Genomic DNA, 17,916 nt, shown 5'->3' with positions numbered 1-17,916 from the left:
TAGCAAAGATGGGCAACTTCTATTCCAAAGACCATGTTATCTGAATTTTTGTTTAAATTTACGATATTGACCAGTCTAAGCATTAATACAGGAAATAGCAAAGGTCTTTGTGTAGTTTTGTGGTTTTTTTTGGAATAATTTTGTGTTTTGTCGTCATTTTCCATTTACAGTATTTACCTTCACCAAGAAAGTAGTATTTTTACCGGTGTTTATTTAATTGTTTGTCTGTTAGCAAGTTTATGTCAAAAGTATGTAAGATTCCATTCAAATTTGGAGGCGATCAGGATCAAAATACTGAATCTGAATCGGTTTATTCCAATTTATCCAAATTTATTTCAGAAAATCCTATCTCAAATAATAACAGACCAATCTTTAATAAGTTTTACTCAGTTATATTGGTTTATTTCTTCCGAGTTTCATCCGAATCAGATCAAATTATACATTTCATAGCAATTTAAAAGAAAAATGGGGGTGCCCAGACATTTGGACCTACTGTATGATTATTAATGGGGATAGAAATTTCTTCCAAGCCTTTAAAGTTTGAATTATCATGGTACCATGCTCACTAATCACTGATCACTACCAATATCTGGCAAAGAGGAGATTTGGCTCTTGGCGGAGGTTTGCTCTATCTAAGGGCCTATGTTACAAATCTGGATTGGATTCATCTATGTTAGCTGGCTTCAACTAACCAAACATTCCCCGTCAGACGGGAGCTGTCTCACGACCGTCGAGCAAAACACGTTAATTTAAGCCAAGTGATTTCACCCTCGGTTCGTGTCCGTGCACATGAAAGGGGTGGAGATTGCAGCGTCCGACCAATCACTGTTGAAAACTGGTAGACTGAGCGTCTTTGCAATGAATGGAGGAACAGCTTCTAATCTTAAACAAATCTAATGAATATAAATCCACGATGACAGCAAAGAGCAACCGTGAATTAGTGTCGTGCACAGCAGGAGGCGGAGCTTTTATACTCACTCAGATCTGATCCACTTAATAACTTGGTACCGAGCAGGTTGCTGAAGATTAAAATGATGAGTAATTAAAATCCATAATTCAGACCAAAGACAACAGTGTTGTTACAGAAAAGGCAGGGACGAGAGAACTCAGGCAGGAAGCTGCTGACACTGTGAATGCGTAAAAGGCTGTGAATATTTATTATATTAATCCATTGGAATGATAAACGGACAGCGCTCTGCAGTTAAACTTTATTACAGCACACACGCTTTTCTTTCAACTACACCTATTTATCACACACACCAGAATGAGAGACGAGAGCACATTGTTTAACTGTAGTACGTCCCTGCTGAGGCGGTCAGCTTATGAATGAATGAATGAATGAATGAATTAATTAATTGTAGACTGTAAATTAGTCCATCAGATAAAACTATATCTTTCCGAAAGGACGTCATCAGTAAATTTCCTAAACTCAGTTGTTAGATTTGCACCAACCAGGATCATCTGACAATGGGCTGGTCATTTTCTAAGAGATCTGATTGGTCAGGAGGCGGGGCTTTAGGACTGGCTAACATTCAAGCCAGAGCCAAACCTGGTCGCGACCAGGTTTGCCGTTCAGCATTAATTGCCATAGTGATTAAGCTCCAGCGAGCTTTGTATTTCAGCACACACTGAGTAAATCCCGGAAGTAAGCACGATAAGAGGTAATCTAGATTCGTAGCATACCCCCTTTGTGTTGTTGCTGTTGTTTTGTACCTTTGCAGCCATGTTGTTTTTACTGTCATTTTGTGTGTTTTTGTCATTGTTTCGTGTGTTTTTTTTGAGTTATTTGTGTGTATTCTTTTGGGGCTGTACAAACTGAACACACAAAATTTAACCGAGGACCCCATATGGCCCCCAGGCCGCACTTTGCCCAAGTCTGGTTTAAAGCATAAGCCATAAAATTCATGATTAACTCTGTCGTTGCATTTTAGGGAGACTCAGTTCTCCAGAGCTGGGTGAAAACGACAGTTTGATGCAGAGCAAAGACTAAAGGCTGAGATGCTGAGATGCTGCGGTTCACAGCGAGGGTGTATGTTATCCGCAGCCTGCTGACCAGTGGCCACACACAACTGAGAACAAAGCAGGTTAGACATCAACAACCGCTGATGCTGAATCAGTGAACCCAGGATAATGATCAGAAATAACTTAACCATTGAGGCTAGCAGGAGACAGGAGGAGAGACACACCACAACTCTAGGAAATCTACTCTGGAGGCCGTCAAATCAGAGCCGAACGTGACTGGAAACACACACACACACACACACACACACACACACACACACACACAGCTGAATTCCTGCAGTACATTCCACATCAACTCAATAGCATTACTGAATCCGATCTGTGTGGATTAAATCAGACATAATTTGGCTTTAATGGGACCATTTAGACTCACACTCAATACCGTGGGCACCTGTAATTTGAGAGTGAGCCATTTGTTGCAAATTACACACTCCAGACCTGGTTGTCTTATTTCAGCCACATTGTTATTATGGCTGCACATGCACACATCTGACTGCTATTGTTGCAACACATTGATTCGCATTTTGCATTTGTGGATAAATATTTAGGGGTTACAACTGGTGTGCGTTTATGTGTGTAGCTTCAGTCTATTTGACTGATGTTGGCATTAAGTGTGTGTGTGTCTGTGTGTATCAGGCACGCAGGTCGATTGGAGTGTGTAATGTGTGCGTGCCAGGCCTCTGGAAGTGTCAGATTAACAGATTAGAGGGGAGTGGCTCTCTGTCTGTGTTGCACACAGTGGCAGCTGGAGCTGTTCCACAATTCCCAGTCCGAATTCCCATTCCTAACTATCAGATAACCCAACCCCCCACCTTTTTCTTTTTGCCTCCACCTCCTGAAGCCTGGAGCTTCCCCAAGGCTAATTTTCATTATTAGTGAAATATACATTTCTTCCTCAAGCACAAAATAAGGAAGGTTGGTTGTAGACGATGAGAAACGACTAATCAGCTGAGGTTTTGGATGACGCCACAAGCTACACAGACATCCCTCACAGGCCTCAGCACCATTCCAGTGATGAGTAATTGCAAACAGGCCTCAGTAATCTAAATCAAGCCTGGGATCGGCTTTTTGCGCTTTCCCATGAAACACAGTGAGTGAAAGTCTTTCACGCACCAAAGAGAAGAAAACTCCTTGGCTCTGAATGGGGGGCTGATGCTTTCTAGCCCCGAGTCACAAGAAGTAAATCTGAAGATCTCTGGAGCTCTCTTAATGCTTAACACAGGAGAAATTGTGTGCATGGAAGTGATTGTAGCAGCAAAGGGAAGGACAGGAAGACCTCAGTATAAGCTTGTGTTTAACATGAATAAAGCAGCCAACAAGGATCACCATTGATCTAAATTGGGCATAAATATTTCAAATCGAGTAGACAGTTGAAGTATGGACTATTGTTACATTTTGAATTTTGATTCATCTTAATACTGGCTACATAATTCAGCATCATTTTGCTATACTCTGCTGTTATAATGTTATTACCTAGAGATGCGCAATATTATCGGACCACCGATATTATCAGCCGATATTTGCCATAAAATGTAATGTGCCAAATTAAAAATCTCGGTCACATATTTTTGACATTTAGCTCACTTTATCAACATTTCGCTAATTTTTCTTTCAATCGTGACAAATTCATGTTCTATATCATTGTTAAAAATGTTAAAAACATAAAAATAAATCTAAATGTTAAATCTAAATGTAAATGTTAAATCTAAATGTTAAATCGGTCGCCAAGTGTAAAGCTAAATGTTTCAAAATTATGTAAAGTGCGCTGGTCAGCGCCTTTCAATCACGAGGACCCGCCCACACCACCGACTGCGGCTCAGTGAGTGGTGGGCCCTTGTGATTAACATTTAGATTTAACGTTTGGATTTAGATTTAACATTTAGATTTACATTTAACATTTAGTTATACATTTAACATTTAGTTATACATTTAACCTTTAGATTTAACATTTACATTTAGATGTAATACTAATAATAATTTATTTTTTATATAGTTTGGATGGATGGATGTTTACACATTTTAACAATGCTATAGAACATGCTGTTTTACATGAATTTCCGTCTCAAATAAAAGAAAAATGATCTAAATGTGAGAAAAGTGAGTTTAATGTTCAAAATATGTTGGCTATGAAAAAGTGACCGAGTTTTTACATTTGGCACCCATAGACATTGGTATAGTTATGCTATTAAACCGATATGTGCTGCTCTACTTTAAGCATTGTGTTACTTAATTTAAAATGTTGTAACAGTGCTGTCAAGGGGTGGTAAATAATATTGAGTTTCCCGACCTGACCTTTCGATACGGGACAAATCCGGAAGTACTGGAATGTAGTAATTATTTCTAGAAATTGTTAGTTAACCTCCATTCTGTTTGCTAAAGCAAGTGTTTTCAATTGGTAGACAATGTTTATGATAAGTTTCAGTTATTTTACACTGTAATATAGATTTTTTTTTTTTTACATGTTTAACTATCACATCACGGGGAAACCACTAAGCTAACACTAACTTGCTAGCTAACTTGATCTGCACCTCATGTACAAACTATATAAGAAATATTATATGTGATATGTTTAACTGATTGGATAATTATTCTGAACTTTTTCTATTACTGAATTTACAGAAGTATTTATTCTTATTTTTCTTGGATGGCGTTCATTTGTGAAGTACATCCACACATTCAAAGTAGGCTTATCATATATATATATATATATATATATATATATATATATATATATATATATATATATATATATATATATATATATAATGTGACGTTGGGAGGGGTCTGTCTGGAAATTGGAACTTTAGTGTTGGACAATATCAGATATTGCTATGAACTAACATCAGTCATCGATTATGTAGTTTACCAGGAATGTGTGGGAAAAGAGTGAGAGTGAACTACCAAAGTGGCAGAAGGCCGAGCAAAGACTACACATGGCTGGATCATGTGACACCTCTCTGTATGTGTCATTGAATACACATGTTACATTGAAGTTTGAAATGTGTCTCTCTTGTTCAAAGAAAACCCACATTATTGTTGTTGTGTAAAGCGAAATAACAAATGCGGTTTTTCCATCTTACAAATGATTCATATTGGCTGTGTTTGATTCAAGATTCTGCTTTCTAACGATAAATAAATCTTTACTTTAGTTTTGTGAAAGATCAGCAGAATGTCTCCCCTTTCCTCTCGTAATGGTTTGGTTCACTGCCCCACTAGCCTTCAAAGCTTAAAGCTGCGATATGTAGAATCATGAGGCGCTCCACACTCCCCCATCCCCTCCTGAAAAACTCACCAGTCTTCTTGGGAACACTTGTGTGTACATGCACGCCTGTGGAACTCTTTGCAACTGTTTTCTCCATAGAGACTAGTAATAAATGTAAGGACTTTATCTTGTGTTATTGGAGAGTTTTCTGATGTTTTAGAGACATGAATTGAAAGCATGTATCAATTACATATTGATACCGAGTCAGAGGAACCTCCGCGGACTGTGTTCCTCCTGAACTCTTTTGTGCCTTTATTCTGTTGCTTCTCCACCTCGTTCTTCCCTTTTCCTCGTTTTGCCGTGCAACCGCTGTGCCAAATATATAATGCCATGGGACTGTTCCTATTCTCAGGTCGGGAACGCGCATCGACTTTTGACGAGCGGCTCGAGCACCCAATAGTAATGCTTAAAACAGCTCATGGGATCACCCTGTTGGGAGAAAGATCTCTGATTGGCTGAAGTCCAGTGTCACGTTCCTGTATTTCTAAAGCTCATTTACAGAGCCAGGAGAAGGAGCAGAGATTCACTGTCCACACTTTAGATCACAATGTGAAATACAATATAATATAATAAGATGATTATGGATTTTTGACCAAATAAAACCAAAAAAAAATTACATAGTGCAGCTTTAAATACTTGTTGACAGCTTTTCTATCATTTCGATTTGTTGTGTAATAGCAATGCAGTCAAATTGTTTTTCATCAGCAGAGATTTGTTAACATTTGTTTCTTTTCATCTGTCATTTTTGTCAATTTATATATCATATTGTATAGTGAGTATTTCGTATCGTGAGCCCTATATCGTATTTCATGTCATATTTCATTACACATCAATTAGGTATTAATTTTTCTGTCATTGATTGCCACACAACAGTTGTGTTGACATTTTTACAAAAAGCCAATTTAGGTCATTTTGAATACCTTTGATTACCATTCCCTCTATCAAGTTGTTTTTAGGAGTTCTCTATTGCTAGAGTTTGTTGAATATGACTACAGAGAAAGGCCTACGCCTCCAACCTCTTATACAATAGAAAATGAAACATTGTAAGCCTTTTGATGCTAAAACATGAGTTTTTCATTCTCGTTTGTTGCTCTATGATCCGCCGATGCAGCGCGTTCCTGTTCCAGGATCACCTACAGGTCAGTTGATTGGAAGCCCATGCATTGATCAGCACTGGGTTCCCAAGCAGAACACACACATGCATGGCTACGTTCAGATATTGTTCTCGCACTTGATTTGCTGCTGACAATTTAATGCTTCAGAATGGAGAAGCGGCGGTGGAAAACAGGAGTTTCTGTCCAACAGAGCGCTCTGTGTGAATTTGGCTGTCACGTCTTGTTAGGGCGTGTTTCTGTCTCCAGATTTCACCGTCGCTTTTGATTTGCTTATTTGGCTGCTCTCAGGTGTGGCTTTGGTCACGCTCCAGTGTTTCTGCTTTTGTCAAATCAATTCCACTTTCAACTGCAACCAAATATTGCCAAAGCATTGAGATACGATGGCTGCTTTAACATGAATTCCTCACTATGGGTTTGACGGGTTTTCAGCCATTGCACAATAAATAATGTCACAAGAATCCACTGAACAAAACTTTCTTTTATCTTTTTATTTATTTTTTTCCTTTGTCATTCCCAAAACGGAGCCGACAGCCGATAGCGCGTAGTACGGTTCAGACTTATAGTTTTAAAGCATCTTCTTTTTATGCTTTCAAGGATATATCCAGGTCAGCAGCTCTGAACGTCTTCTCCGTGGCGGGCGCCATGCTTGTTTTGACACTGCTTGGCGCAGGAGATATGGCGTTCTTTCTGTACAGCTTTGATTAGCTTAGTTTCTTTCAAACTGAGGAAGTGACCATACCCACTTTCTTACACAAAGTAAGGAAGTGGGTGTGGCTTATCGCCAGGCTCCTAGAGCTGGGAAAATCGATTTCGAAAGGTAAATATTGCATGTATCAATATAGCTTTAGTTCAAAGCTTATTTTGGGCTAAAAGAAAACTGTTTTAACTGTTGCTACTATCACTATTCGCTCTCTCAAAATGTTTTGCAGACAACATTGCGATGGATACAGACTTAATTAACCGATTAATCTGTGTGGTCGATTAATCGGGCAGGTTTTTGCTATTGGCAATTAATTGACATTGGTCATTAAGGTTGAGTTCTGTTGCTGTTTCTGAATTATAAGATGCCACTTTTGAATCAGCAGTATTATTTACAAAAGGAAAAAACTGAGATCCATGTTTACTGTTTGCGATTTGAGCAACTTTAAAGGCAGGGTAGGTAATTTTCGAAAGCCAGCAGGATTTTGAATGTAGCGTCGTCTGAGGGCTCCGCCATTACACCCCCCTTTGTGCTCCCTCTAAAGCCACGCCCTTCACACACATGCACGAGCCCGGTGCTCCAATAGTGGACCCAGGCTCATCACTTTTATTGTGTAGAAACTACGTTGTCTCATGTCTCATTCAGCGGTAAGTAAACGCTAAAATTTATCATTATATATGTTAAAAATGTGACCAAAAACTCTGTTTTAACTCTGTCACTGTCGAGAACAAACAGGGAGACGTGATTGGTTAAAAAAAAAAAAAGCGAACCATCTTTTTTTTTATTGGTTGAAGTTTTTACAGGTTAACAGCTGCTACACATGAAGGATTTTCTTCATTCCTTTTTCAGAGCACATAAGATCTTAATTTCTGTCGGGACATAAAGAAAATTTCAACCAAAATCTTAAAGTATATTTGGGGAAAATTACATACCCTACCTTTAATTTAGATTTTTATTTTTACATTATATTCCGTAAATTTGCATGAGTTATTATTTCTCACTGGCTTTACAGTCGTTATATTGACAGTGTTACTAATTACAGTTCCTTGTTTTAATTTAGTAGCGTATTGCTTCTTTGTCTTCAATCATATTTTGGTTATTCTAAGAATTTGTGTTGATGTACAGTATCCTGTGTATATCAATATTCTTATTTCATATATTGATCGATATCCCTCATCCTTTTGTGGCACTAACATGTAACTAATGGGATCTGTGTATTCTACATATACCAAATTCTAAGTATGGTACTTTTTGATATAGACAGCTTTACTCAGCCATGTGTCAAATTTTAATTCACTAGTTTTTCTGTTGCTGCCTGTTATGAAGAAAGATTGTTGCAGTTAGTCTAAAAAAAATGATAAAAGGAGCACAACATTGTTTGAAATAGGCAGGTATGAATGACTAGATGAGTTCATTAGACAATAGAGACTATTGCAGCTCAGGAATGGTTCATAGCAGTATACATGGTTTTTGGAATTACTATTGAGCTAAAGGAATTTATATACCGGTATATACACGTATATTTATGAAAGATGTCTCATTTATGTTTACTAGTTATTAAAAATGTTCAAATATGTAATTGGAGATGTGTTGAGTTCTGGCCTCTGTGCCAGTGTATGTCTGAGAGACGGAAAACCTTGGCGTATCACTGAGTGTGTTTGTGTGCAGTGTGTGTGTGTGTGTGTGTGTGTATATCCCACTTGCACATCGGCTTCTTGATCTCCGAGGCTGTCTAAGAACAAAGAGCAGCCAAAAACAGACTGGAAAAAAAAAAAAACTGTGCTCCAAGTCGTCCTTGAATATTTTTTTCTATTCCCAAGTGTGTCCCTACGAGGACTAGGTGAAAGCCTCACAGCAGACGCTCTAATCAAAAATGTGAAAAAAGGCATTTTGTCTAATAAGGAATGCATTTCCATAAAGAGCAGTTCAATCAAAAGCTTTTTTTCGATTACACTGGTTTATTTCCCGCCTTCTATTATGATCTGCATCTGTGCTGCTTCCAAACAAAGAAAGGGCCTGAGGTGAATGATAAACAGTACAGTAGTAGCTTGGCGTCTCATCCAAAGGCTGCCAGGCCCACGACAACATCCACCGTCGAGCGCCATGTTTATGGATGAGATGTTGTGCACCGTGTCGAGGAGACAGGTCGTCAGCGAGGACCGAGGAAATAAGAAAGAAAGCCTCTCCGCCATCTGCACCACTGACCTGTTCCGCACCTGCGATCCATCGTGACCATCTGGCTTTCACCCCCTCAGCTTGTGTATGGTTTCAAGTTGTCCTGATGTCACGCTGCCATGTGGTTTGTGTGCAGGAACCAGCGAGAGCAACATGACACGTGTAGAATGCAGTGCGGGAATGTTGCTGTGTCGGTACGCAGTGTAGGGTGATATATTTCACGACTTCTATTGGACACAGCCACGACTGAACTCTGTTGTTCTTGTGGTGCGTTTAATCTCTATTCATGTGCTAAAATCTTTCAGTATCAGTGATTTCTTTTGTTGGCCCCCAAAAACTTCCCAACACATTTCTGGTGTTTTCAGGGAATGGAAATTGAGGAAAAATAATGGCACATGCTGCACGTGGAAATATCTAAATCCAGCCAAAACTGAATGTCTGGCAGAGTGGGGTATACCGTGAATACAAACTAGAACAAAAATTGTGTAATGAATGGGGTGTTGAAACAAATCGATTTGGCGATATATCGCGATATTACATTGTGCGATTCTCGGATCGATTCAAAATGCATCCTTATCGATTATTATTGTTTTATTTTTTTTAACCTTTATTTAAGCAGGAAAGTTTTTTTCCACTGCAGGAGACACTGTAACGGCACAATGAAGAGCGTTAAAACCCGGGCATGTTGACCAGCTTGTGTTTTTTCCATAATATATATATATATATATATATATATATATATATATATATACTGTATATTAAAAAAAATCGCAATAATTGCCTTTTAAATCCGTGTATCATCAATTGTACTCTCATCCGACGCTAACGGCTATGCTAACAGCGGTGCGACATGACAAGATCGCTGCTTCCAACTGCGCATCTGAAACGTGTCCTTTTCGCTTTAGCCGGTGTTGGGTACAGAACCTCCTCACGGACATTTCAGAGGATTTAGAGACTCCTAAGTGTTGCAAAGCTAAAGATATCTCGGAATGTGTAACGCTTCACTTCCGGGTCACGTACTTTGGCAAATCGGTAATGGAGAAAACGAATAAAGGTGTTCATTTTCCATTTTTCCTTTTCTGTACCGAAGCAAAAGTGCTCGAATTTGAAAAATAAGGCGTTTTCTGTTTTTTTTGTTTTGGTTTTGGAAACAAATATGAAATGAAGAGATGAAATGTCGGGGGTTCAAATCCTTCATTGTTGTTGTGTCCTTGCACTTTACCCATATTGCCTTGTATGAATGGGTATGGGCTGTAGGCAGCCATACTTCTGTACCACCACTGGTATTACTGATGTGAGTGATTAATGGTTTCTGTAATTCTCCTTGAGTAAAGTTCTATTAAAATCCAAGCTTATATTATTTTTTTTGATCTATCATCCCTATACTATGTCTATCTGATTAAAAAAAAATTAAAAAAATGTCACCAGCAACTTTAACTACATTAGCAGTCAACAAGTTGCACACAAGTCATTCTGAGTTTACATAATAAGCTTAGGCTTGATTTACAAGTAAACATTAAATACAGTTGTCCAACTGCAGATAATAACCTTCACCAACCACAGCCATCTGTTTTCTTGAAGACAGGAAACACCACTGGCTAAAGCATAGATATATATAAACACTAGATGACACAAGCGGGATTCGCCAGCGTAGCTTAACGGCGGCCATTTAACCTCAGACAACTGACGTTCTGACTCTCTGACGTGCTCTGCGGTAACTGTTGGAAACAAAATACCCTTAACTCATTTAAATATTGACGGATTTACAAACGGTTTGCCTTATTACAAACCTTATTATACGAAGGTATGACATAGGATTCTTGTACACGTTCTTTAAATAGTACATGCACCATTGACATCGATGTAATGAGCAGGGCCAGCTGTCTGAGGTAAGATGGCCGACACGTTGCTAAGTTGCTCATCACTGTCTAACAGCGCGGGTAAGTCATCTAGTGTTTATATTTATCTATTGTGGTTTGCCTCCAGGCTAAGCCCCGCCCAACAAAATATATCACAATGTTTACAAACAATCAAATGGACTATAAATATTTGGATGTCTCTTTATTGTTGCAATGACTTTGTCTTTAAAAAAAGCCTCATTATATAGATAGATATTATCTCACAAAAAGAAGACCTTTGTTCCTAACTTTTGAAGCTTTTTATTATGAATACCTGGGTTCACGGGGTCCCGGGGCTGTTTGATTTGGCGCCGTTGCCCCTTGCATGCGCATCTGGTTGGTCTCTGGGGGTGGGGCCCTGCGTGCTCCCCTGCCGCTCCTTCCCCTTGCTCCCTGTCCCCCTGTCTCGTCCTCCCCCCCTCCTCCTCCTTTGCTCTTGCGCCCGCCATCCTGTGGGGTTGGGTTTGGGGGGCTCCCGTTGGCCTGGGGCGCTGGTGGGGGGGCTGTGGCTCCCGCCTGGGGGACGGGCGGTGCCGTGCCGGGTGGGTTGGCTGGGGGGTGGTCTCGTTGGGGGGCCTGGGGTGGTGGGGTCCTTGGCTCCGGTCCGGGGGGATCCGGGGTGGGGGTAGCTTTGGGGGTGGCTGCTGCCCGGGGTCGGCGATTGCCTCCTGGGTTGCTGGGTGGCGGGGTGTGGCTGTGGGTTGCTCCGTCGGCCCTTGCGGGTCCTTGGCTTGGCTCCCTGAGGCGCACCCTTGCTAGGGATGTCGCTTGCGCGACGAGCTAGGCGGGGCCCCCTCGGGGGCTTTTTGTACGACCGCAATGGCCGGGGTGTGGACGTTATGGCTAGGGGGTGGGGTGAGGGGTGCTATGGGGCCTCCCCGGGGGTCGTATTGGGCGGGTGTGCGGGGGCGCGGCGCGTGGTTCCTGGCCCGGTGGATCCGCGTTGGGATTGGCTGGTCTGCTGGCTGGGTGCACCGGGCGCCGTGGGCGCGATTCCGGGGCGGGGGTGCCCCGGGGGCGGATCCTTGGGCTACGTGTCCGGGGAGGTGCTCTCCGGCCATCTGCCCGGGGACCGGCCGCGGCTCGTGGCGGCGCTGCGCAGCCTTGGGCGGGGCGGGGCTGGTGGCCTTGGGCCCGCTGTTGTTTGGGGTGTGCTGGCGTCGGGGGGGTGTCTCGTGCCGGTGCGTGGGTCGTCGGGGATTGCCTCCGTGGGGGGGGGGGGGCTCTATTGGCGCCGTTGGTGTGGGGGGGCGGTTCCGGGCTGGGGGTGCTTCGGTACTCTGGCTTGCCGGTCCGTGGCTGGCGGGATGGCCCTGCTTGGCGGTGGATGGCGTCCTCTCTCGTCGGGGGGGCCGGGGCCGCCTCCCGGTGGAGAGTGTTGTATCGTGGTGCCGGGTGGGCCTGTGCTGGCCCTGGTGCGGGCATGGGCCTCCCCCCTGCTCGGCCGCTCCCCTTGGTGGCGGGGTGGCGTTGCTCCGGGCCGGCGGGCGGCGGGGGTCGCCCCCTGGGGTGCCGGGGGATGTTGTTGGTGCCTGGCTGTGCCCGGGGGTGGGGGGTGTCGCCGTGCTCCGCGGGGCCGGCGCGGTCTGGGGGGTGCCGTGGGGGCGGGTCTCCGGCTGTGCTGTTCCGGGGCCCGCAGTGCCACTTGCCCGTCTGCGCCATCTACCCTCTCGCGTGGCCCGCCACGCGGACGGGCCCGGCTCACACTGGACAGGCCTCCTACATGTTCACTTCACCCCACTCCCAGCTGGTCTGGCTCACTCACAAAATGCACCACACACCAATACCCAACCCTTGGGGGGCTGGATGGTGGGGCTGGGGGTGGAGGGGGCCGCCACCTGTGTTACTATGTAGTGGCGTGGGGGCGGCCCTCCCACCTCTAGTTGCCCTACTAATCCCTCCAATTTTAATCGCATCTCAACATGTCACCCCCCGGAGGGTGTATCATCTTTTACACCCTCCGGCCTATTACACCACATACACATAAATCCACAGAGGCTGGAGGGGGAGCACCGCTCCCCTCCATCCCCCTTCTTTTAATTACACCCCATACATTCACCAAACACACACATTCACACAGGGGATCGGGAAGTGCCTCTCCATTGGGGAATGGAGAGGCACCATAAGAGGGTGGTGGGTTGGTACACATATTTGGGCCTCTCCGGTGGGGGCCTGGCCCCTCTGTTGGTGGCTGGGCCACTGCATAGAGCAAAAGCACATCAAGATGGTGCGGTCGGGCGTGGCGGTGGGTCTCGGGGGGGCTTTGCCGGGGTCTCTCCTTGCGGGGTCTTTCCGGGCTGTGTCGGCCGGGTGGGGCGCGGGGGTGCCTCTCCCCCTTGGGTGTGGCTTGGTGCTTGCTTTGTCTCCTGGTGGCCTTGGGGGCGGGCCCCGCGGTGTGCGGGCCCGGGGCGGCCTGCCTCGCCGGTTTGGGGGGTGGGTGTGCTGGGGGGGTGCTGGTGTCCTCGCCGGGGTTGGGGCGGGGTTGCTTGGCGCCTCGGGGTGATGCTGTTTACTGGGGGGCGGCGCTAGCTGTTCCGGTGGTGGAGGTTGCTGTCGGCCGCCTGGTGGGTCTATCCTGCCGTTTGCGGACTGGTGGGTGGGTCCGGGGCATCTTTGGCTGGGGGCTGCTGTCCCGCACTTGATGTGTGCCGTTGGGGTGCCTCCGTCCCCGCGGTGGGGATCGCCGGTTGCTCGCGGGCCGGCGGGGGGCGCTGCTCCGTGGCTGGCGCTGTCCGGGGGGCGGCGGGCCCTGGGCTGCTGGCCGTGGGCTGTCCGGGGCTGTGCGGTCCTGCTGGGCCGTGGCCGGGTCCCGGGCGGGGGTGGGGGATGCGTCCCGGGGGGCTTGGCCCGGGGGCTTGCCCTTGGGGGGTCCTGGTCCCGGGGGGTGCTCCTGGGGCCCGGGGTGCTTGGCCTGCTGGCCGGGCCGGTCCTGGCGGGGGTCTTTCGGGGCGGGTGGCGCGTGCCGCGCCCTTGCGTACCTACTGGTGCGGCCCCTGCTTGGGCAGTGCCCCGTGAGGTAGGGTGTCGGGGGCCGGAATAGGGGGCCACATCCCGGCGGGGCGGTCTGGCTTGGCCCTTGGAGGGGGCCCTGGCTTTAAAAAAAAAAAAAAAAAGAACTGAAGCTCGTGGCGCGGGCGGCATCAGTGAAGGGTGATCTGGGGCGCCGTGGGGGGCTAGGTTGGGGTGCCTGGGGGCCGGCGGGGAGACTCCCAGCGGCCCCCTGGTGCCTTATGCGGCTTGGGGTGTGGTCGTCCTCCCTGGGCGGGCTGCTCCTGGTGCTGCATCCGTTCCGGGTCCTTCTGGCCTGGGGTCGGGCCCCTGCTGGCTCTGGGCTCGCCGGCGGGTGCCCACTGGCTGCCTGTTCGGCGCGGTTCTGGTCGTCTGCTGGGTGTGGGCTTCGGCTCCTCCGCTGGGGCCTCGGGCAGGGAGTTCTCTGAGCCCTCCCCTCGGGGGGTTAGGCGCGGGGGTGGGGTGGGGGGGTGGGGGGGTCGATGGGGTGGGGGGTCTGGGGGTTGGGGGTGGGATCGGTGGCGTGGTGCGCTGGGTCCTTGGCTCCTTGGGGCTTTCTCGGGTGTGTATGGGGGGGCGATGGCTGCCTCTCGGCTTGGGATCTTGGGGGCGTTCGGGGGACTGCTTGGCCGTGGGGTGGTCGCCGGGGGCCCTTAGGCTGCCTGCTCTTGCTGCTGGCCTGACTGCTTCTTCGGGCCCGGGGGCGGCTCTTGGGTTTTGCAGTGGCGGTACTTGGAAATACATTTGTCATGGATGCACTGGCCTTGGGCTGTGGGATAACACTCATACTGGGCTCAACCTTAGACACGTTGTTCCCAAATACCTGTTTTATGGAATTTCCACTCACCTCTTCCTCTGTTCACAGCCACCACCATTATTCCTAAACCACACACTGGTCACCAAACTGGCTTGACAACACAACAATAAACACAATATACACAACCACAATTTCACATCGCATCACTTAAAACTATTCCTCACCCATTCCATATCCTATCTTGTATCCCTCTTCCCTGCTAACTTCCCCACCCCCCTCCAACCCCTCACCTTGGTGTAACACTGCCCTCTCTTTTTTACATCCTCCCTTTAATAAAGTATTTCTTACCCTTCCCTAGGGAGGGCTGGTGACGGTCACAATTATGCAATGAAATAAATAAATTTATTTAATTGCAATAATAAAATATGCATTGCTGTCAAAAGATTGCACTTCTTGTAGTGTTAACCTTCGAAAGCATGTGCAGACAAGGTAAAAAAAAAAAAAAAAAAAAAAAAAAAAAAAAAAAAAAATGAATACCTGGGTTCCCTCACTGTCCAATAATCATCATCATAAAGAATAATATCTCTAATTAATATTCTCACATCCTTTGACACTGCCTATTTTAAGCAATGTGGCTCAGGAGATCTGGTTACGCTAACTTTGTAATCCAGTTTGTGTAGATCTAAACTTGGTTTTCAGTAAGTTTATAGATTTCTGTGAATTAGGCTTTGGGACTGTCTGTAGTTATTGATCAATCATCCAGATTTATGTGAAGGTCAAAGTAATATTTAAGTCAAAGTTTCTTCAGTAGTTTAAGACAGATGCTCATTTGACATCAATGTTTAATACTAAGTGAGCTACATATTTTCACAACCCTGCTGATTTAAGCACTGTGGACAAATCTACCAGCTGTGCATTACTATTGCAAGGTAACATAAGGTAATTGTACTAATGGACCATCAAACCGAGGTCTAACATTCACCCCACAGGTGGTTCAGAACATGAACCATCTTTTTAGTTTGACTTATTTTAGGAATTTTTTTTTTTTTTTTTTCAAAGTTGACTTGTTCTGTAGTGTTCAGCAAAGAGTAAAAAAAAAAAAAAAAAATAGGTAAGTAGTCTTTCTTTCAGTAGGACTAGTGTGCTATACATATATTAATTAGGGCTGCACATTTAATCAAATTTTGATCGCGATCACAATTTCAGTTGCCACGATTAAATTAACCTGATTGTCGGCAATATTTACATTTAGAACATGGGCTCTGCACTCTGTAATAGTCTGTTTATTCAGTTAGCCTTTGGTGCAGTTTAGATTCTAGCGATATTTTATTTATTTATTTTTTTAGTTATAATTACAGTTTAAAGCTTAATTTTGCACTGTAAATTGCACACATATTGTTTGTTTAAAAGTAGTGCAATAAAAACACAGAGTTTTTTCTGTGAGCGAGACCCTGTACGAAGCCCTCGCTCACGGAGAAAATTCGGTCATGCAGGTGTCTCAAAAAAGAAAAAAATCAAGGATTAAAAAACACTAAATATATATTTAAAAATAAAATAAAAAAAAATAAGACAAAAAATGATTACTTCCACTACTCGCTCTGTTTTTTTTTTATCTTCTCACTACTGGCTCTGTTTTTTTTTTGTTTTTTTAGTTCCGTACAACAAGCATTTAAAGTCTTTGGGCAAACCTGGGTTTACAACTTGCCTGCTATGGCTGGTTTAATGAGACATCACCTTGCTTACTTCACACACTTGGCCCATGAACAAAGGTTGCAGGGTTTGAAAGCCTTTTCAGTCACCGCTGAATGTTCCTGTTTCCATTCAGCTTTGATAGACAGCCCTACTCAGCCATGTGTCAAAATACATTGAACTCCATCAATGGGCGAAACGGCCTCGAATTTCCTACTTGTTTAGACTCTAAATACACGCTTTGCCCTCGATCTATAGAAGGCCAGAATTGAGCCTGAATAATGGGAAGCAAGGACGAAAGAGGAAACATGATGAAAACAGAGAAGAATAGTGAGTGAGGTCTAACTGCTAGCATACTTCAGAAAAGCGCTAATGCTAGCATAGGAAGCTTTACACCAGTTTCGCGTGAAAAACATTGTGCGTTCTGCTATAATATATGGATTTTAACCAACAGCTACGCTACATGCCGTGCCTCGTGCTCATTAGACACAAAATAAAGTGTGATAAATAAAGTAGGAACAGGATTTAGTTTATTTCTGTGTAGACAGAAATGGAAGGAGTGTGTGTGGGAGTTTTGGATTATTAGCAAAATGAGCTAATGGCATGTGGCAGTAGCCATGATGGTGGTCTGAAGCTAAGTGAGACCTCTTTTATGGTCTTTACTTGAGGAGGGCAGATGGCAGAATCAACACACACTGCAGGTGGGCTGGCATCGAAAGACAAAAACCCTTTGCAAGCCTTTTCTCAACAGTGTTTTTCCTCCTTGTTTATCAAACAAATAAAAAATGAGAAATTTGTATACCTCATCTGATATTGTGTGGGTGTCGCGATCTGGTTTCTTGGGTTGTTTTGTGTTCAGTTAGTTAAGTGGCACTCTGAGTTGGTTTCTTTTTTCCTCTTTTTAGTTTGTATAGTCTAAAGCAGAGGTTCTTAACTCATTCAGTGCCAGCCATTTCTACCCCCCTCAGTGCCAGCCGTTTTAGAGCATTTTGACTCACCCCCAGAATATTTTGTACTATGACAATCTGAAATACGACACCAGATTCAGAAAGATTAAAGTCTATACTTTCATCAGAAAAAAGGCATGTTTTGTTCTCCCGTAATCAGCCCTTGAATAGAGCAAGTTTTACACAAATCGCCAGTTTCAGAGCAAAAAGCTGAGTAAACAGGTTTTTTTCTTAAAAAAAATCTGTCACTGACTTTGAAGTTTTTAATTATTTTTGCTTTATTGAGAACTATAACATCTGAACATTGGTTTTTGTCTAAAAAAAAAAAAAAACAACTACACA

At 44.5% G+C, this 17,916-nt stretch overlaps 1 protein-coding gene and 1 long non-coding RNA gene across 2 annotated transcripts in view; one reads left to right on the top strand and one right to left on the bottom strand.

The window, feature by feature from the left end:
• LOC114480740 (uncharacterized) overlaps nucleotides 1–9,434 on the bottom strand; it is a 57,617-nt gene extending 48,183 nt beyond the window's left edge. Inside the window, exons 1-2 of the long non-coding RNA XR_003676161.1 lie at nucleotides 9,305–9,434; nucleotides 979–1,019 (exon numbers count right to left, since the gene is read on the bottom strand). This is a non-coding gene — a long non-coding RNA (uncharacterized LOC114480740). The remainder of the gene's footprint in view (nucleotides 1–978; nucleotides 1,020–9,304) is intronic.
• sorcs2 (sortilin-related VPS10 domain containing receptor 2) overlaps nucleotides 1–17,916 on the top strand; it is a 462,702-nt gene that overhangs the window by 77,964 nt on the left and 366,822 nt on the right. The window lies entirely within an intron of this gene.

Source organism: Gouania willdenowi, chromosome 18, assembly GCF_900634775.1.
Source record: "Gouania willdenowi chromosome 18, fGouWil2.1, whole genome shotgun sequence".
NCBI classification, from domain to species: domain Eukaryota; kingdom Metazoa; phylum Chordata; class Actinopteri; order Blenniiformes; family Gobiesocidae; genus Gouania; species Gouania willdenowi.
This window is presented reverse-complemented; position numbering and strand designations above follow the sequence as displayed.